General features: G+C 46.0%; 1 protein-coding gene across 8 annotated transcripts in view; it reads right to left on the bottom strand.

Annotated features, from left to right (window-relative positions):
• TRAF2 (TNF receptor associated factor 2) overlaps window positions 1-21,461 on the bottom strand; it is a 217,247-nt gene that overhangs the window by 133,959 nt on the left and 61,827 nt on the right. Inside the window, exons 1-2 of one of the 8 annotated variants that reach the window (XM_033960748.1) lie at window positions 8,830-8,872; window positions 8,632-8,730 (exon numbers count right to left, since the gene is read on the bottom strand). The exons of 3 other annotated variants lie outside the window; for them this stretch is intronic. The gene's annotated coding sequence lies outside the window, so the exon portion shown is untranslated. Of the gene's footprint in view, window positions 1-6,477; window positions 6,522-8,631; window positions 8,793-8,829; window positions 8,981-21,461 lie in introns of those variants that run through there. 4 more of the 8 variants (XM_033960746.1, XM_033960749.1, XM_033960747.1 and 1 more) reach the window with 4 other exon arrangements.

Below are 21,461 nucleotides of genomic sequence, written 5' to 3'. Positions count from 1 at the left end.
CAATATCAGCAAAAGATAGCAACAGAACAAACTACCGCATTTGTACAACAATACTCCCTCTTAGCCACTAACATCAGCCAGGCCATTCGAAAACACTGGCATGTAGTGAAATTGATAAATGAATCAATAGTGGAGGCCCCTATTTTTTTCCTATAAATGATCTAGGAATTTAGGGGAATTTTTGAATTCCAGCTATAATAAATGTCAAGGAAGACTAGATCATGGCTCACACAATATTTGTGGGGCTTTCCAATGGCGTCCCTAAGCCATGGTAGGTGACAGTTGGATTCATCCTGGTACGGGCAAGGTATATCAAGCAAAAGGATATAACCGATTGTAGATCTAATGTAATTTATGTCATACAGTGTCCTCGCCCTAAGCTATATGTAAGTTGCACCGATAGATCTATTAAAATTAGACTTACAGAACATAAATCCAGGGTTCATACCCAAAATGAGACGGCCCCCCCCTAGTCCTTCACTGAAAACTATTAAAGCAAACGATCCAGACTTAAAATGGAGAGTGATAGACTGTTAAAATTGGGTGGGAGGGAGGAAATTACCAACGGACGTTAAATTTAAAAGTGTTGCGTTGGATGTTTGAATTAAATAGTATGCAACCTAATGGTTTGAATGAGACGAGTGATTGGATGGTATTGGCTGAATAAATTAATACTTTCTCTTTTGAAAAATTTTCCTTTAATATTAAGTTTTGGTCCTGGCTTATGTGATTGGTTCTGCTGTGGCTGATGCCAGTGGGTGTATATCAGGGTTGCAAGCAATGCCGTGGCCTTTTTCGACTTTGAGATGATTGCTGGATAAGCAGAACTACAGAGCTCATGTTGTTGGTAAGATTTTATCTATTTATTGTGGTGGTAAAAGCATTAGGTTATTCATTTCCTAAGAGAGTTTTTTGTGCTTGTCGTTTGTTGTAGTTGTGACACTACTCCCGTCCTGATGAAGAGTCGAAACGCGTTGGTGGGGAGCAGTGCAACAACATATTAAGCTAAATTCTAAAGTATAAGTACTTTGGTGGCTCCTTTTACTAAGGTGCGCTAGGGCTTTAACGCATGGAATAGCACGCGTTATATTGCCGCGTGCGCTAGACCTTAATGCCAGCATTGAGCTGGCGTTAGTTATAGAAGCGTAGCGCACGGTAATATCCTGCGTGCGCTAAAAATGCTAGCGCACCTTAGTAAAAGGAGTCCTAGGCGTAAAGGACATGATAAATTAAAACAAAAGTGATTCTAAATAATAAGTGAAGATATATGCGACGATGAATTTAAAGCACAGTTACTTACCGTAACAGGTGTTATCCAGGGACAGCAGGCATATATTATCACATGTGGGTGACGTCATCTACGGAGCCCCAGCGCGGACAGCTTTTCAAGCAAACTTGATTGAAGTTTCAAGTTTGCTATGCTGCAACACGCATGTACATGCCTTCTTGCCCACTAGAGGGCGCATCCCCACCTCGTGGTCCTCAGTTCTGTTTCTTCCGCGGAGCCAGAAGCCCTGTGTGTTTTTTCGTTCTGTGCTAGTGCCTTCTGTCACCGCGGCTGGGGTTGTTTTTCCTTAGTCGCTGTGTTTTCTTTATTTTCCCTTCTTTACGATCGTGATATTCTAAAGACTTAAAGTGGCGATTCATTTTTACAAGTCCATACCGAGGCTCCGTCGGTGATGTTACCCATGTATGAAAATATGTTGCCTGCTTGTCCTGGGATAACAGCTTTACTCACTGTGACCTGTGCTCAAAATATGCTGCAGTCTGCTTCAGATCTCTTACAGTAGCTGAAATCAGAATCACTGCCTCATGCTGGGAACGCTTCTTCAAATACTGATCTTCAGGCTGCCAGCCAGACATGGGGGTCTGACTGCACCCCCACCCCCGCAGACCGATGGACACGCTAAGGAAAGGATGGAGGCAAAAACTACAACCAGCACCCTGCGAGATACCGCTGAACCTCCTAAGGGCGTCTAACAGCCTGTGCTCGAACCCCTGCTAAAGAGTGGGTGAGGAAAATGTGGAGACAGCCTTAAGCTCCAAGAAACAAATGCAGGCTGGCTAACAGGTATCAACAGGGATCAGCCTGTCAGCTGCAGACTCTAATGGAGTCTGCTTCTTCTCTTTGCAGGCAGAGATGTAGAAAAAACTCCAAGCACAAAGGAAACCCAGAACGGTGTTTGACCCCTAAGAAAATAAATAAAAGGGGAAAGCAGAACAGAAACACTCCTTCAGGCTTGCATGCTTAAGGGGAAAAACTACAGGTGGCAGTAGAGCTCCCAGTGAAGTAGAGGAGGGACAGAGAAAAAAAAATCCAGAATGTAATCCTTCTGCAGATGGCTCGTGGCCATTGGAAGATACCCCACTTGTCTTGAATGACTCACCTATTGCACTGGAAAGGCATTTGCAAATCATAACAAATTAACATAAGAATAATGAAAACAAACAATTTCAAACTAAGACCTAATTCAAAGCTCCAAGGTGGTTTATAAAGAACAAGAAAACCAGATTTAGAAACACATGCTTAGTAATTGACAACACTGACTCTTGTCCTATGTAGATCAGGCAATGAAATGTCATTGTGGAGAAAAAAAAAAAGATTATCTCTAGTATTAAGATCAGTTCCAGCAGACAGAACCTGGTCCGACTTCAACACAATACAATGGTCCGACCTAAAGACTCTACAAAGAATACAGGCACGTAGCCTGCGACCTCAATCATTGCCCTCCATACCTGTTAAAAGCCTCCAGCCCAAAATTCCGCACTCTCCTCTTACAATGGATTCAATCCTTGCACACAGAAGGCCTTTTCCCACAAGACCTCAGTGAAATCATCATCATCACCCCGATCATAAAAGACCCATAAGTAGCAATAGATCTACCTTCCAACTACAGACCCATTGCCTCAATACCATTATATGTCAAGCTAATGAAAGGCCTCGTAGCCAAACACCTCACAAACAACATAGAAAACCACAACTTACTCCACCCTACACAGTCTGGTTTCAGAACCAACTATAGCACAGACACACTACTTGGATCCCTCCTGGACACAGCTAGACAACACCTCAGCACAGGCAAAAAACCAACAACAAAAAACTGCTGGTTATACACAAGGTGAACATACATCCCATTTTCAACGGAACCGTCCCATTATCCCGACCCACCGGTTCGGGACACCGATATGTCCCGTTTTCAGGGACAGCATCCCAAAGCTGTGCGCGGGGACAATGGGACAGGCGATCGCTTCCCCTCCCTCCAGCACCGATTCAAACCCCCATCCACCTGCCGCCACATCTTCTTCTTGCCGCCCAGAAGCCTTCTTCCCGACGTCAGAGAGGAAGTTCCGGGCCAGCCAGGCAGTGATTGGCTGGCCTGGAACTTCCTCTCCAAAATCAGAATTGATGTCAGGAAAAAGGCTTCTGGACGGCAAGAAGGTGCAGAGACGGCGGGCAGACGGGGGTTTGAATCGGCGCTGGAGGGAGGGAATGAGGGAGGCTGGCTGGCAGCAGCGGCGGTGGACTGGGAGGGCTTTGAAACGGGCACGGGAGGGAAGGAGGTAGTCAGGCAGGCTTTGACGTGACAGGGAGGGAGGAAGGTAGGCATGCAGGCAGGCTTCGGGGAGGGGGGTGGAACAAAGGCTGGAAGAAAATAAGGGGGACATAGGAAGGAAGCACTGAGGACACTAAGGATATAGGAAAGAGTACCAAGGACATAGTAAGGAGGCACTGAGGGCACTAATGACACAGGAGGGGGCACTAAGGACATAGGAAGGAGGCACTGAGGGCACTAAGGACACAGGAGGGGGCACTAAGGACATAGGAAGGAAGCACTGAGGGCACTAAGGACACAGGAGGGGGCACTAAGGACATAGGAAGGAGGTACTGAGGGCACTAAGGACACAAGAAGGGGCACTAAGGACACAGGAAGGGGCACTAAGATCATAGGAAGCGGCACTATGGTCATAGGAAGGAGGCACTGAGGGCACAGGAAGGGGCACTAAGGACACAGAAGGAGGTACTGAGGGCACTAAGGATATAGGAAGGAGGCACTGGGGGCACTAACCATATAGGAAGGGGCACCAAGGACATGGGAAGGAGGCACTGGGGGCACCAAGGACATGAGAAGGAGGCACTGGGGGCACTAAGAACATGGGAAGGAAGGAGGGTGGGCATAGAAAAGGACAATTGTTGGGCCTGAGTGCAGAAAGAAAGAAAGGATGCACAATCAGAAGGAAACGCAACCAGAGACTCATGAAATCACCAGACAGCAAAGGTAGGAAAAATGATTTTATTTTCAATTTAGTGATCAAAATGTGTCAGTTTTAAGAATTTATATCTTCTGTCTATATTTTTCACTATATTTGTCTATTTTTCTATAGTTACTGAGGTGACATTGCATATTTTAAAGTCAGCTGCCTTGACATCTTTGAAACCCCCCCAAATATAAATGATAATTAACATTGTTTCTGCGTATAGTGTTTTGTGGGGATTTTAATTTTATGGTTACCATTATGAATTAATAAGATATTATGTGTGCATGAAAAATGAATGGAATAAATTGGGGGGTGGGACTGGGGGCGGGACTGACAAATAGATGTCCTGTTTTGATGAAAAAAATAAATGGTCACATTAGTTATACAACTAGATCTCACCGCAGCATTTGACCTGGTATAGACCATGGCATTCTACTACAAATATGATTCAGACGTTCAAATACTTGAAGGGTATTAACGCAGAACAAAATCTTTTCCAGAGAAAGGAAAATGGTAAAATCAGAGGACATGATTTGAGGTTGAGGGGTGGTAGATTCAAAGGCAATTTTAGGAAATTCTACTTTATGGAGAGGGTGGTGGATGCCTGGAATGCGCTCCCGAGAGAGGTGTTGGAGAGTAAACTGTGACTGAGTTCAAAGAAGCGTGGGATGAACACAGAGGATCTAGAATCAGAAAATAATATTAAAAATTGAACTAAGGCCAGTACTGGGCAGATTTGCACAGTCTATGTCTGTATATGGCCATTTGGTGGAGGATGGGCTGGGGAGGGCTATTAACGTAGAACATAATCTTTTCCAGAGAAAGGAAAATGGTAAAACCAGAGGACATAATTTGAGGTTGAGGGGTGGTAGATTCAGGGGCAATGATGGGAGGTTCTGCTTTGCGGGGAGGGTGATGGATGCCTGGAATGCGCTCCCGAGAGAGGTAGTGTAAAACTGTGACTGATTTCAAAGAAGCGTGGGATGAACACAGAGGATCTAGAATCAGAAAATAATATTAAAAATTGAATTAAGGCCAGTACTGGGCAGACGTGCACGGTCTGTGTCTGTATATGGCCATTTGGTGGAGGATGGGCTGGGGAGGGTTTCAGTGGCTGGGAGGGTGTAGATGGGCTGGAGTAGGTTTTAACAGAAATTTCAGCAGTAGGAACCCAAGCACAGTACCGGGTAGAGCTTTGGATTCTTGCCCAGAAATAGCTAAGAAGAAAAAATTAAAAAATTTAAATTGAATCAGGTTGGGCAGACTGGATGGACCATTCGGGTCTTTATCTGCCATCATCTACTATGTTACTATATTAAATACTAGAAATAGGAATCATAGGAAAGGTACACACTTGGTTTCAAGGATTCCTACAAACTAGGACCTACAGAGTAAAGACAAACAAAGTAAAATCAGAGCCATGGTCCAAACCCTGCGGCATACCCCAAGGGTCGCCTTTATCCCCCAACTCTTCAATCTCTACATTGCACCCTTCGGCACCTGCCTAGACAAATTAGGCTTAACTTCTTATAGCTATGCAGACAGACAACATCACCATCCTCCTCCCTTTTGATCAACCAACACACTCCATGACAGACAAACTACATAGGACACTAGAAACAGTGGCTACATGGATGAAAGAACATAGACTAAAACTGAACCCAGACAAAACAAAATTTATACTTCTTAAAATTAAACCCCAACCACAACAAACTTAATAATAAACTCAATCACATACCCCATTCAACCCACGCTAAGACTTCTGGGAGTCATGATAGATAGAAGCTGTACCATGCAACCACAAATCAACAAAACAACACAGAAATCATTCACCGTCATGCGAAACTTAAGGCAAATCCAAAAATTCGACAGAAAACAATTCCAGCTCGTGGTCCAATCCTAGGACTTCTAGACTACTGCAACATCTTCTATCTCCCCTGCCCCACAGTCATGCTAAAACAACTACAAACAGTACAAAACACAGCCCTGAGACTTATCTATTCGATGAAGAAATACAACTACATCACCGCCGCATACATCGACTCACACTGGCTCCCAATACAAGCAAGAATACAATTCAAATTCTACTGTCTACTATTTAAAGCAATGAATGGAGACAGCCCAACCGCCTTATCCAACCTGCCACAACCAGGCTAAGGAGAACCCAGACACCATTCACTTTTCCCCCAGAGGCGTCAAATATATATTAAAAAAATGTACAATGTCCTACTGGCCACGCAGGCAGTGAAACTTGACCACCAACTATCCAATCTACTGATCACAACATCAGACTACAAAACTTTCAGAAAAGAAATAAAAACCCTGCTATTCAAGAAATCAATCAAGATAAACTAACTCCGCAGGAAGCAGTTCAATCCCCCAAATTAACCCGCTCAACTATTTAACTCTTCTGGAATTGTCCAGATAACCTATTATGTAATCCACCTTGAACCACAAGGTAATGGCGGAATAAAAGTCCTTGAACCACAAGGTAATGGCGGAATAAAAGTCATTAATGTAATGTAACCCAGTTGCATGGAGGAAAACAACACCCCATAGCATACTACAGCACCCCTTTGGACATTTTGTGAGCCCCTTGCATAACAGTATAGAGGTGTAATTTACAGGTAACATAGAAACATAGAAATAGACGGCAGATAAGGGCCACGGCCCATCTAGTCTGCCCACCCTAATGACCCTTAATGGTACTTAATCCTGCAACTCTACTTCCCCTACCTGGAGAAGGGGAGCCACACGAGTAAGATTAGTAGAAACTTTAACTAAGCCCTGAGAAGATTTGACATAGTAACATAGTAACATAGTAACATAGTAGATGACGGCAGATAAAGACCCGAATGGTCCATCCAGTCTGCCCAACCTGATTCAATTAACAAAATTTTTTTTTTTTTTTTTTTTCTTCTTAGCTATTTCTGGGCGAGAATCCAAAGCTTTACCCGGTACTGTGCTTGGGTTCCAACTGCCGAAATTTCTGTTAAGACTTACTCCAGCCCATCTACACCCTCCCAGCCATTGAAGCCCTCCCCTGCCCATCCTCCTCCAAACGGCCATACACAGACACAGACCGTACAAGTCTGCCCAGTAACTGGCCTAGTTCAATCTTTAATATTATTTTCTGATTCTAAATCTTCTGTGTTCATCCCACGCTTCTTTGAACTCAGTCACAGTTTTACTCTCCACCACCTCTCCCGGGAGCGCATTCCAGGCATCCACCACCCTCTCCGTAAAGTAGAATTTCCTAACATTGCCCCTGAATCTACCACCCCTCAACCTCAAATTATGTCCTCTGGTTTTACCATTTTCCTTTCTCTGGAAAAGATTTTGTTCTACGTTAATACCCTTTAAGTATTTGAACGTCTGAATCATATCTCCCCTGTCTCTCCTTTCCTCTAGGGTATACATATTCAGGGCTTCCAGTCTCTCCTCATATGTCTTCTGGTGCAAGCTTCCCATCATTTTCGTCGCCCTCCTCTGGACCGCCTCAAGTCTTCTTACGTCTTTCGCCAGATACGGTCTCCAAAACTGAACACAATACTCCAAGTGGGGCCTCACCAATGACCTGTACAGGGGCATCAACACCTTCTTTCTTCTACTGACTACGCCTCTCTTTATACAGCCCAGAATCCTTCTGGCAGCAGCCACTGCCTTGTCACACTGTTTTTTCGCCTTTAGATCTTCGGACACTATCACCCCGAGGTCCCTCTCCCCGTCCGTGCATATCAGCTTCTCTCCTCCCAGCATATACGGTTCCTTCCTATTATTAATCCCCAAATGCATTACTCTGCATTTCTTTGCATTGAATTTTAGTTGCCAGGCATTAGACCATTCCTCTAACTTTTGCAGATCCTTTTTCATATTTTCCACTCCCTCTTCGGTGTCTACTCTGTTACAAATCTTGGTATCATCTGCAAAAAGGCACACTTTTCCTTCTAACCCTTCAGCAATGTCACTTACATACATATTGACACCAGCAGTCTTTTTCTTTAAACAAAAAAGTAATTCTATAAATTTAGCAGGAAAGCTTAAGAGTGTGCAAGGTACTGAGATCAATGGGGATGTCACAGCTCCCGGGTAAACAACGTTCTTAGGGAGAGAATCAGTAGGAAAATTCGAACTACAACACCCTACATGCACTAGGGCAACAGAGTTCAAATGCGTATAAAATTGAAGGAAGTAGAAACCAGGAGACCCCCCCTTGCAGGAAGCAAATGTCCTTTTCTAGAACCAAAGTGTTATATTTCTGTCATTCCAACACCATCCAGCAGCGTATATACCAAGTGGCATAAGTTTGTGTTTGGTTGGGGGTTTTTCCCCCCAGTTAGACACAGAGATAAAGAGAGACGGAACGAGGGTCACCTACTACAGCACCGCCAACGAGGCTCTGGAAATCCCCGGCCAACCGCCAGCCTGTCCGTCAATAGCAGGCTACACAAGCAGAGCGCGGATAATCCAACCCTGGAAAACAAAAGGCCCAAGGGCCCAGTTCAGTCCGACCCGACCCAGGTCCGCATAGCACCGGAGTGATCAGCATATTACCCCCCTCCCCTTACTTACCCCCTACAACCACGAGTCTCTCGGCTCAATCGCTGCCTAGACGGGAACGTCACTCAGGTTAAAAAACACACTAACCCCGCCCAGACACTATTAGAAACGCGATCTAGATGGGGCAGGCCTTCTAGACTTCCTCCTCTCTTAACAATCGAAGGGGAGGATCTTTTTCAACAAACTACCCTTTAAAGATCTAAAGGCGGGCTTCGTGGGTGTGCAGCTGTTTGGATTGAGAGTGGGATTTTGTGCTTGAGCTTCATGTTCTTTCAGCTAGGTACTGGAAATTATTATTATTATTAATGACTTGTGATTGGGGGGGGGGGGGGGGAGAGTTCTCTAGCACTTAGATCTGTTTTCCCTGCTGGGCTGACCTTCGCAAGCAACCCAGCTAAGCTGAAATCAACACTGTCCAATCAGCAGGGGTATTTTATGCACGAGGCAAATTTCTTTCTTTGGAAAGGAAGCTGTAGAATGAGAGTGCATAGGATTGTCCAGTTTGTCTGTCATGACCTGTATGGGTAGCATTGAATATTGCTACACCTTGGGTTTTGGCCAGGTACTAGTGATCTGGATTGGCCACCATGAGAACTGGCTACTGGGCTTGATGGACCATTGGTATGACCCAGTAAGGCGGGTCTGGGTAAAACCAGGATTTCCACAATTCTCAGGATCTAGGGCAGACCACCTTAAGAATGAAATGCTCTTCTTTTATGATAGCAGCAGGCTGTCTTTCAGTGGGGAATCCCCAAAGTGCTCTTTCACCCTTCTCTGTAAAGTCCCGCCCCCTGTGATGCAGTACTTTTCTTCTGTGGGTGGGATTGGCAGAGAAGGACAAATGATTTTAGCAAAAGTGGAGGAGACTTCCTGCAGAATGACAGAAAATCCTTCAAAACAGTTGGTGAAACTAGCAGAGCTAAATGGTAGACAAGATAATGGAAGCTGCTCCAGGGAATGATTGTGTGGGGACTGAAAGAGGCATAAAATACAATCAATATGTTCCAGAAAGGAGCAAACTAGTAGACAAAGTGAAGTGAAGGGGGGGGGGGGGGACAGTGAAAGGAAACATCCATATTCTGTACTCCTTCCCCCATCAAAAGCACTGGATCTGCCAGTATCCAACAGGATCTCCCAGGATCCAACAATTCTGACTCCAAAAAGGGCTGTATACACCTGTATTCTTTCACAAGCTATAAGTGAGGAAACATCCATTCCCTGCACTCCTTCCCCATCAGAAGCACAGGATCCTGCAATTCTGACCCCAGGAAGGGCTGTATCCTCCTGGATTCAGCACCTTTCACCTCCTATATGGCAGGAAACATCCATTCCCTGCACTCCTTCCCCATCAAAAGCACAGGACCTGCTAGGATCTGCAGAATATGCAAGGATATGCCAGGATCCTGCAATTCTGACCCCAAGAAGGGCTATATCTATCTGGATTCTGTATCTTTCACAACCTATAAGTGAGGAAACATCCATTCCTTGAACTCCTTAAGAATATAAGATTTGCCGCTGCTAAGTCAGACCAGTGGTCCATTGTGCCCAGCAGTCCATTCACGCGGCGGCCTTAGATCAAAAAGCAGTGCCCTATTAGAGTCTAGCCTTACTTGTATATGGTCTGTTCCAGTAGGAACTTATCCAACCTTGTCTTAAATCCCTGAAGGGTGTTTTCCCCTATAACAGCCTCCAGAAGAGCATTCCAGATTTCTACAACTCTCTGGGTGAAGAAGAACTTCATTACATTTGTACAGAATCTTTTCCTTTTAACTTTAGCGAGTGCCCTCTTGTTCTCTTCACCTTGGAGAGGGTGAACAATTTCTCTTTCTCTACTAAGTCAATTCCCTTCAATATCTTGAATGCTTCGATCATGTCCCCTCTCAGTCTTCTCTTTTCAAGGGAGAAGAGGCCCACTTTCTCTAGCCTCTCATTGTACGGCAACTCCCCCAGTCCCTTAACCATTTTTGTCGTTCTTCTCTGGACCCTTTTGAGTAGTACTATGCCCTTTTTCATATACAGCGACCAATGTTGGGCGCAGTATTCCAGGTAGGGGCAAATCATGGCCCAGTATAATGGCATGATAACCTTTTCAGATCTGTTTGTGATCCCCTTCTTAATCATTCCTAACATTCTGTTTGCCCTTTTCGATGACGCCACGCATTGCCGGTCAGTTTCATTGACTTGTCTATAAGTACTTTCAAGTCTCTTTCCTGGGGGCTCTCTCTGAGTATAGCACTGGACATCCTGTATTCATGCATATGATTTTTGTTACCGACATGCATCACTTTAAACTTATCCACGTTGAACCTTATTTGCCATTTCGTAGCCCATTCCTCGAGCATATTTATGTCTCTTTGTAGGCCTTCACAATCCTTCTGTGTCCTCACTACTCTGAATAACTTTGTATCGTCTGCAAATTTAATCACCTCACTCGTCATGCCAATTTCTTGGTTGTTTATAAATATGTTGAAGAGCACAGGCCCGAGCACCGAACCCTGCGACACTCCACTTGTGACGCTTTTCTAGTCTGAGTACTGTCCATTCACTCCCACTCTATGTTTCTTATCCGCCAACCAGTTTTTAATCCACATGAGTATATCATTCTCGAGTTCATGGCTCGCAATTTTTCAAAGTAGACATTCATGTGGAACCTTGTCGAACGCCTTCTGAAAATCTAGATATACGATGTCGACTGGGTCACCCTTGTCTATCTGCCTGTTTACTCTCTCAAAGAAGTGCAGCACGTTTGTTAAGCAAGATCTTCCTTTGCTGAAGCCGTGCTGGCTGGTCCTCATCAGTTTGTGTCCATCAAGGTCATCAGTGGTCCTTTATCAGCACCTCTACCATCTTTCCAGGTACCGAAGTCAGACTCACTGGTCTGTAGTTTCTCAGATCTCCCTTCGAACCTTTCTTGAAGATCGGCGTAACATTCGCCACTTTCCAGTCTTCCGGAATCTTTCCTGATTTGATCAACAGATTGGCTATTAGTTGGAGCAGTTCAGCTATAACCCCTTTCAGTTCCTTGATTACCCTCAGGTGCATTCCGTCCGGCCCCGGGGATTTATCGTTTTTAAGCCTATCAATCTGTCTGCATACCTCTTCTAGACTGACTGTCGTCCCTGTCAGTTTCCCATCTTCTTTTCCTGTGTATAACCTGTTGGCTTCTGGTATATTGGATATATCCTCTTCGGTAAATACAGACACAAAAAATGTGTTGTTTGTCGGCGATGGCTTTGTCCTCCTTTAGTACTTCCTTTATTCCCTGGTCATCTAACGGCCCCACCGCTTCCTTCGCAGGTCGTTTCCCCTTAATATATCGAAAGAATGGCTTGAAGTTTTTCGCCTTCTTGGCTATTTTTTCTTCATAGTCTCTTTTGGCCCCTCTTACCGCCTTATGGCACTTGCTTTGATGTTTGTGCTTTTTCCAATTTTCTTCCGTTTTTGTCCTTTTCCATTCCTTAAATGAAGTCGTCTTGTCTCACTTCCTTCACTGCTACAGTGAGCCACGCTGGTTCCTTGTTCTTCTTCCTCTTGGAACCCTTGTTGATACGCGGTATATATAAATTTTGCGCCTCTGTGACTGTGTCCTTAAAAAGAGACCATGCTTGCTCTAGCATATTTACAGTGCTTATTCTTTTCCTAATCTTCTTCCTCACCATCACTCTCATCCCTTAGTAGATTCCTTTTCGGAAGTTCAGTGCCCTGTATCTAGTTGAAGTGGATCATGTGATCACTGTTTCCAAGCGTCCCTTCTACTTCTCTACCTTGTGCCAGACTTCGTAGTCCATTTAGAATTAAGCCTAGAGAAGCAGAGGGGAGAAGGCAGGAGACAGTGAGAGGCAGCGGCGAGAGATAGCTCCGCCCACCCTTCCGTCATCACCACAGAGCAGACCCGGAGCTCCTCCTTAAAAGGGGAGGGGCCAATGTGCCCAGCCATTTGGCACGCGTCAAAGGTGAGCGTTAAAGGTGCTCGCTTTAGCAAGAGCGCCTTTGCAAAGGACCTTGAGAAGGGACAAGCCACCGCTGAAGGAGACCACAGCAGGCACAGAGGACATACAGCAGATACAGAGGACACACAACCAGGCAGACACAGAGGATACAGCAGGCGCAGAGGACACACAACCAGGCAGACACAGAAGATACAGCAGGCGCAGCGGACTCGCAACAGATACAGAAGACACACAACCAGGCAGACACAGAGGACACCCACAACAGACGTAGAGGACAGCAATGGAAGAAGCAGACAGAAGTAGGAAGTTGAGCTACCCAGTGTTTTGCACCATCTGCCATATGTATGACTACCTCCCCTCTGAGAGGTGGTCTTACGTTTGCGCTCGATGCAGAGAACTAGAGATCCTGAAGAAACAAGTCATACTCCTGGAGGGCAGAATACTGGAACTGGAGGCACTTCAAGCAGTGGAGGATTAGGAGGACAAGGATGCAGAGAAAATCATGCCAGAGAAAACCATTGAAGAAGAGGTCCGAGACCTGGAGAAATTAATAGAGGAGGCATACAGGGAGACCGTGGAAAATCACCAGCAATAGTGGAACTGCCGGGACACATCTACAGAGGGTGAAGACCGCCAGCAGGACAACACATCAGCGGGATCTGGAGGCAGTGGAGGGGACCCACAAGAAAACAAGTCCGGTGTGAGCCAACACCAGGATGAGGGAAGATGGGTGTACATGGAGGACACAGACCTACAGATGGAGAGATGGACATACACCGAGGACACAGACCTGCGACTGGAGAAGCAAGAGAAGATAGAGGGGACAGCAATCGTCGTGGGGGACTCCATTATCAGACAAGTTGACAGCCACATAGCGGAAGAAAAACAGGATCAGCTGGTGACCTGCCTACCGGGAGCCAAGGTAGAAGGCATAGTGAGCCGCATTGATAGGATTATCGACAGCGTGGAACAAGAAGATATGGTGATCCATGTGGGGATGAACAACATGAGCAACAGGAACTACAACAGAGAAGTACTGAAGGACCAGTTCTGGGCGCTAGGAAGGAAGCTGAAGACCAGAACGCAGAGGATAGCATTCTCAGAGATCTTGCCAGTATCCAGGGCAGATGAGAAGAGACAGATAGAGCTGCAAGCAGTCAACGCGTGGATGCGGTGCTGGTGTTAGGAAGAAGGATTCCACTTTGTGCGCAACTGGACAACATTCTGGGGGAAGAGCAAGCTATACAGGAAGGATGGACTCCACCTCAGCAGAGACGGAACGAGGCTACTTGCAAGCAATATCAAGAGAGAAGTTGAGAAGCTTTTAAACTAGGAAGAAGGGGAAAGCCGACAGTCGACCGAGAGAGAGAGTCGATGATTCAGGAACCGGTATACCTGGAGGATACCGTGCAGGAAGAAGGAGGGGAAGACTTGCCAGATCACAGACAAGACAGACCGAAAGGGACACAAGAGGGAAGGACACGCAAGAAGGGAACAGGCTGCAAACTCAAGTGTATGTACATAAATGCAAGGAGCCTTAAAAATAAGATGGGTGAATTAGAAGCTGTGGCACAAAAGGATAACGTTGACATCATCGGCATCATGGAAACATGGTGGACTGATGAAAATGTCTGGGACATGGTGCTACAGGGATACAAACTATACTGCAGAGACAGAGTGACTCAAAAAGGAGGAGGCATTGCCATATAGGTCAAACAGGGAATTGAATCTACTGGAGAGAACCAGTACTGGAGAGAAACCAGTACTGGAGAGAACCAGTACTGGAGAGAAACAGACAGATAAGTTAGAGTCTTTATGGGTCAAAATTCCAGGAACAAATGGACCGGAAACGAGGATAGGCATCTACTACTGACCCCCAGGGCAGTTGGAAGAAATTGCTGAAGAAATGACAGATGAGATTAAACGCAACTGCAAAGGAGGCAACGCAGTTATCATGGGCGACTTCAACTATCCAGGGATAGAATGGAACCTCGGCACCTCTGGTTGTGTTAGAGAGACCAAGTTCCTGGAAACTGTAGGCGATTGCTTCCTGGAACAACTTGTCAAGGAGAGGAAATGCAATTCTGGACTTCATTCTAAATGGGCTGCAAGGACTGGCACAGGATGTAGAAGTAGAAGGGACGCTGGGAAACAGCGATCACAATATGATCCACTTCAACCTGGAAACAGGGACAAAAATCGGTCCAGAACAATGGCCACAGTGCTAAACTTCCAAAAAGGGAATTATGAAGGGATGAGACGCATGGTGGGGAAGAAGATAAACACTGCAAAGTCACTAGAATAAGCTTGGTCTCTTTTTAAGGATACAATAACCGAGGCACAAAATCTATATATACCACATATCAACAAGGGATCAAAGAGAAAAAAGAAAAAAGAACCGGCGTGGCTCACGGAAGAGGTTAAGGAAGCGATCAGAGACAAAAAAACCTCGTTTAAGGAATGGAAAAGATAAAAAATGGACGAAAACTGGAATAAGCACAAACAACATCAACGCAGGTGCCATAAGGCAGTGAAAGGGGCCAAAAGAGACTATGAGGAAATAATAGGCAAGGAGGTGAAAAACTTCAAGGCGTTTTTTCGATATATTAAAGGGAAACGACCTGCGAAGGAAGCGATGGGACCGTTGGATGACAAAGGAATAAAGGGAGCGATAAAGGAGGACAAGGTAATCTCCAATAGATTGAACACGTTTTTTGTCTGTATTTACCGAAGAGGATATACACAGCATATCAGAACCCATCAGGCTATATGCTGGAAGTGAAAACGGGAAACTGACAGGGTTGACGGTCAGTTTAGAAGAGGTGTGCAGGCAGATTGATAGGCTCCAGAGCGATAAATCCCCGGGACCAGATGGCATCCATCCGAGGGTCATCAAGGAACTGAAAGGGACCATAGCTGAACTGCTTCAACTAATAGCCAACCTGTCAATCAAAACGGGAAAGATTCCTGAGGACTGGAAGGTGGCAAATATTACACCGATCTTCAAAAAAGGTTTGAGGGGAGACCCGGGAAACTATAGACCGGTGAGTCTGACCTCGGTACCGGGAAAGATGATAGAGGCGCTGATAAAGGACCACATCATTGACCACCTTGACGGACACAATCTGATGAGGACCAGGCAGATCTTGTTTGACAAACTTGCTGCACTTCTTCAAGGGAGTAAACAGACAGATAGACAAGGTGACATTTGTGACAAACCCAAGTCCGTTTCAGATTTTGTCTAAGACAAACCCAAGTCCGATCCAGGTTTTGTTCCAGAGATAGGGAAGAAATACACTATACCCCTATGCAAGAGAACTGACCAAGTAGAATTACAGACTACAGAACTAGCTGACTACTGCTGGGACAGATAATTGGCATCAGATGAGGGATGGCAGGAAAAGGAGAGGCAGAAAGCTGCACACAGTTTAAACCTGTCCTTAAGCCTGCTAGGAGATTGCTACCTTTCTAGCAGCCTATCCATGTAAGAGTCAAGGCTGGAAAGGAACCTGCACTTAGCCAGATGGAACATCCCCCATCTAGGGTAAGGGGGAGAGTCTCTCCACAGCTTAAAACGAGGCAATGCAGAACACTAGGTGGGCAAGCAGAGTGGCAACAAGCAGGAGAGAACCTGGCTGAGCTGTGGAAAACTGAAGCTGGCAGGAGCCTGAGAGAAAGTGAGATTTTCTCTCCCCAGCCTAAGGAGGCTAGGGAAACTTACTACCAGATGGTAGATGCAGAGGAGCTTGCTTCTGCCTCTGAGAGTTGGGAAGAAAACCCAGAGGAAGCCATGGACACGCAGAAGAGTCTGGTAGGACCTGAGGCTTTTCCCATGGATATAGAAATGCAGTGAGAGATATGTACTGTGTCTTTGCCTACAATCTCTGAGCCTCCAGAGAAAACAGTGTTTGCTTTTGAAGGGGATTGGTATTTCTCTCCTTTTATATTGAACATTAAGTTTGTGCCTGAGAGCTTTAATTTTGAGCCTAACAAATGTTGGGAGGTATTTTCCTGTTAGCTGCTAGGCTGAGCCAGGTACGTTCACAGTAACGTCTTAGCAGGGAAACGTTCTGAGAGCCCTGCACGTTCCCAGAACCAAGGCTATCCGAAAGAAAACTTCTCCACAGACTTGGTTGTGCTAAGTTTTCCTTATAAAATCTGTGCATGTGAGTGTTATGCCTACTAAAGAAAGAAACGGGAATAAAAACACCACCACAGACACAAATATGCAGAAACCAGAGTGGAATTGTCCAGATAAGACTGATGTGCACAAAAACAGTATCCTCCAATACGTCTGGTAATATGAAGATCTTTATTGTTCCAACATCAAAATGACATTTTCACCAACTCAATGAGTCATTTTGATGTTGGAACAATAAAGATCTTCATATTACCAGACGTATTGGAGGATACTGTTTTTGTGCACATCAGTTTTATCTGGACAATTCCACTCTGGTTTCTGCAGTGTTATGCCTACTTACAGAACAACAGTTTGGGGAAACGTTGAGCTGAAGGTAAACCATGTGACATGCTTGCCTGTTTTGTTGCTCAGTTTTGTTTGGAATTTGGTTTTTTTTCTTTTCTGGGCTTTACATGCCCATGAACTGGCACAGCTGCTGGAGCATAGGCAGCTTAGTAAATGTGCTAAACTTATATTCTTAAAACTAACTGCCCTGATGAAGGGGGCTGTGTATCAGGGAGTCAGGTCAAAAGCACGCCGGGACAAAGGCGCCCAGACAATTGAGCGCAGTGCGGAGGTGTGCGCCGCTCAAAATTACTTAATAGACATCGCGCCGCGTTGTGGGGGCGTTGAGGGGGGGTTTGGGGGGTTGTAGCCCCCCACATTTTACTGAAAACTTCACTTTTTCCCTGTTTTTAGGGAAACAGTTAAGTTTACAGTAAAATGTGGAGGGTTACAACCCCCCAAATCCCCCATAACGCCGGCGCGATGTCTATTAAGTAAAGTGGGGGGGTTCCCCAACAAAACCCCCCATCGGAGCCCCTAAAAACAGTAATTTTGAGCGGTGTGCGCCTCCGCGCTGCGCTCAATTGTCCAAGCGCGCCTTTGTCTTTCGCGCCGTTGTCTATGAACCGTGTATCAGAATACTGAGAAAGTCCAGAAGCAGGGGAATGAATTATGCTGTACTTATAAAACCTGGACACTGGATTTGAGGGTTTTGTCTCTGGATGAGAAGCTTATGTTTGCTAAAGGGGAATTGTTGTTTTTTTTTTTTTGAAACTGCTAAGGTGAAGTCTGCATTTTGGCTTTGTGAAACCAGCTAAGAGTTGATGCATTCTGACTTGGACTCTTCCCTTGCATATCCTTATTAGGCTGATAATAAGCCAGGCAAAGTCCTGAAGGGTCCCTTGGTGGTAAGGGACACACCAGGCCAGAGAACTTTGTCATGATCCCGGGGGCTCGCAACACAGCTCATGAGCGTGGGTGTGACACATTGTATATCTGGACTTTCAGAAGGCGTTCGACAAGGTTCCGCATGAATGACTTCTTCGGAAAATTGAGAGCCATGGAATCGAGGATGAAATACTCATGTGGATTAAAAACTGGCTGGAGCATAGGAAACAGAGAGTGGGGGACTGGAAGAGCGTCACCAGTGGGGTCCCGCAGGGCTCGGTGCTTGGACCCGTGCTCTTCAACATCTTTATAAACGATTTGGACATAGGTACGACGAACAAAGTGATTAAATTTGCAGACGATACGAAGTTATTCAGAGTAGTGAAGATGCAGGGTGATTGTGAAGATCTGCAACATGACATAATCAGGCTCGAGAAATGGGCATCGACATGGCAGATGAGGTTTAATGTGGACAAGTGTAAAGTGATGCATGTCGATAACAAAAATCTCATGTAGGAATACAGGATGTCCGGGGCGGTACTTGAGAGACCTCCCAGGAAAGGGACTTAGGAGTTCTGATCGACAAGTCGATGAAGCCATCCACACAATATGCGGTGGCAGCGAAAAGGGCAAACAGAATGCTAGGAATGATAAAGAAGGGGATCACGAACAGATCGGAGAAGGTTATCATGCCGCTGTAGAAGGATAAAATTCTGTTGGAGAGGGTACAGAGGCGAGCCACGAAACTAGTCAAAGGCATGGAGAATTTAAGCTACATGGAACGCCTCGGAAAACTGGGACTGTTCACCCTCGAAAAGAGAAGACTGCGTGGGGATCTAATAGAGACTTTTAAAATATTAAAGGGATTTGATCAAATTGACCAGGAAGCAGCATTACTGACATTTTCAGATGTGACACGGACAAGAGGTCATAGCCTAAAACTGAATGGCAGCAGGTTCAGGACAAATGTCAGGAAGTTCTGTTTCACACAAAGAGTGGTGGGCGCTTGGAATGCTCTCCCAGAGGAGGTGGTGGCAGAAAATACTGTGCTGGGTTTCAAACGCAAGTTGGATGCACATCTTCTTGCAGATCATATTGAGGGATACGGGAAATCCGGGTCTCCAAAAAGGAGCACCTAAATAGGCCTCCGCATGTGCGGATCGCTGGACTAGATGGACCTTGGTCTGATCCTGTGAAGGCGTTTCTTATGTTCTTATGTACCAGGCCATGGTGCGCCCTCACCTGGAGTACTGCATCCAGCACTGGTTGCCGTACATGAAGAAGGACACGCTACTACTTGAAAGGGTCCAGAGAAGAGCGACTAAGATGGTTAAGGGGTTGGAGGAGCTGCCGTACCGCAAAAGATTAGAGAAACTGGGCCTATTCTCCCTCGAACAGAGGAGATTGAGAAGGGACATGATCGAAACATTCAAAGTACTCAAGGGGATAGACTTAGTAGGTAAGGACAGGTTGTTCACCCTCTCCAAGGTGGAGAAAACGAGAGGGCACTCTCTAAAGTTGAAAGGGGATAGATTGCATACAAACATAAGGAAGTTCTTCTTCACCCAGAGAGTGGTAGAAAACTGGAATGCTCTTCCAGAGTCTGTCATAGGGGAAAACACCTTCCAGGGATTCAAGACAAAGTTAGACAAGTTCCTGCTGAACAAGGATGTACACTGATAGAGATAGTTTCAGTCAGGGCGCTGGTCTTTGACTAGACCGCCGCGTGAGTGGACTGCTGAGCATGATGACCACTGGTCTTACCCAGCAGCGGCAATTCTTATGTTCCAGGAAGCAATCGCCTACAGCAGGGGTGTCCAGCCTACGGGCTATATGCGGCCCAGCTTCTCCCTCCCTCCTTTCTGTGCCTCCCTCTGGCGGATAGTTTTTTGGCTGGCTCCCTTGCTGCAGTTGTCTGCGGACATCGTTGGCTCCTCCTGTGTGATCTGTGGCTGTGTCAGAAGTGTTCTATCTGATGTCAAAGAGAAAGCTTCCAAATCAGCCGTGAATCACACGCGAGGAGCGAATACTGCCCGCGGATGACTGCAGCAAGGGAGTCGGCCAGAAAATAAACACTCGCCGGGAGGCACAGAAGAAAGGGAACGCTTTCAGCACAGGTGCGGAACGCCGACAGCCATAAAATAATTGCTTCCAGCAGAGCCATGGACCACGCCCACAGCTTTCACCAAAAAATCAATTGCAGTATAGGAGCCAGCCAGAAGGAAGGGAGAAGGTCGAGACTTGAGAGGGAGGGAGCACAAACTTTGGACAAATGATGAAGGAAGGAGGGAGGGCGCATGAGCCATAGGATTGAAGAAGGGAGGGAGGGAGGGAACAGTAAGGGAGAACTGTGTGTCTGAGAGAAGGAAAGAGATGGTGCACATGGAAAGATGGAGAAAGAGGAGAACTGTTGGGCAGAGAGAGGAGGAATGGAGAGAGTGAGAATTATTGGACATGGTGGTGGGAGAGGAGTTAGGTAGAGATGCATGGGCGCGGAGAGGAGGGGGAGAACATGCTGGGAAAAGGGGGAGGGTATTAAAAGAAGTGCCAGATTGGGCTTGGGAGGACAGCTTATGAGGCCAGAAACAGAAGACAGAGAGAGAGATGGTGGGCAATGGTCTGAAGGGAGTGAAGTTGGACCTGGGGTGGTGTGGAGGAAGAGGGAAAGAGATACTTGAAGGGAGAACTGATGGGAAGAGAGAGGGAGAAATGGTGGACCTGGGGAAGGGAGGCAGGCATGCATGGGGAGAGATGGGATGGGGGCAGTTGGGAAGAGAAAGGGAGAGAAGTTGGATCTAGGGATGGAAGGGAGGTAGGAAGAAATTTTAGGCCTGTCATTGGAAGGCAGAGAGATGCAGCATCTCTCTTTTTTTCCCCCTCCATTTCATTGTTCAGCATCAAGGGGGGAGGGAAGAAGAAAAACAGAAAAGATAGGGAGCAAAATGTTGAACCATGGGGATAGAGGAGGAGAGATGTATCCATGGGAGGGCAGGAGGGATGAGATCTGGGATAAGAAAGGGAATGGAGAGAAAGGGACAGGGAGTTAAACCCTGACCACTGGAGATTCTGAAAGTGGTGAGCCATGTGGATGAGGTCAAAAGGGAGATGACAAGATGAGTGAGAGAGCAGCGAGTACAGTGGTAGAAATGTGGTATTGGGGAGTAGATAGAAATAGGAGGCTGGGAAAGGAGAGAGATGGGAAATGGGAGAGCTAGGAACAGAGAAGATGGAGAATTGAGAGGTAGCTGAACATTTAAAAAGAAGAAGGGTGAGAAAGAAGGCAAGATTTGAGTGGACAGAGGCAAAAAAGAAAAGAAAAAGTTAAGAAAGCTGAAAGGGAA

This window comes from Geotrypetes seraphini, chromosome 10 (genome assembly GCF_902459505.1).
Source record: "Geotrypetes seraphini chromosome 10, aGeoSer1.1, whole genome shotgun sequence".
Taxonomy (NCBI): domain Eukaryota; kingdom Metazoa; phylum Chordata; class Amphibia; order Gymnophiona; family Dermophiidae; genus Geotrypetes; species Geotrypetes seraphini.
The sequence above is the reverse complement of the archived record's forward strand: the minus strand, read 5'-3'. Positions and strand labels throughout refer to the sequence as shown.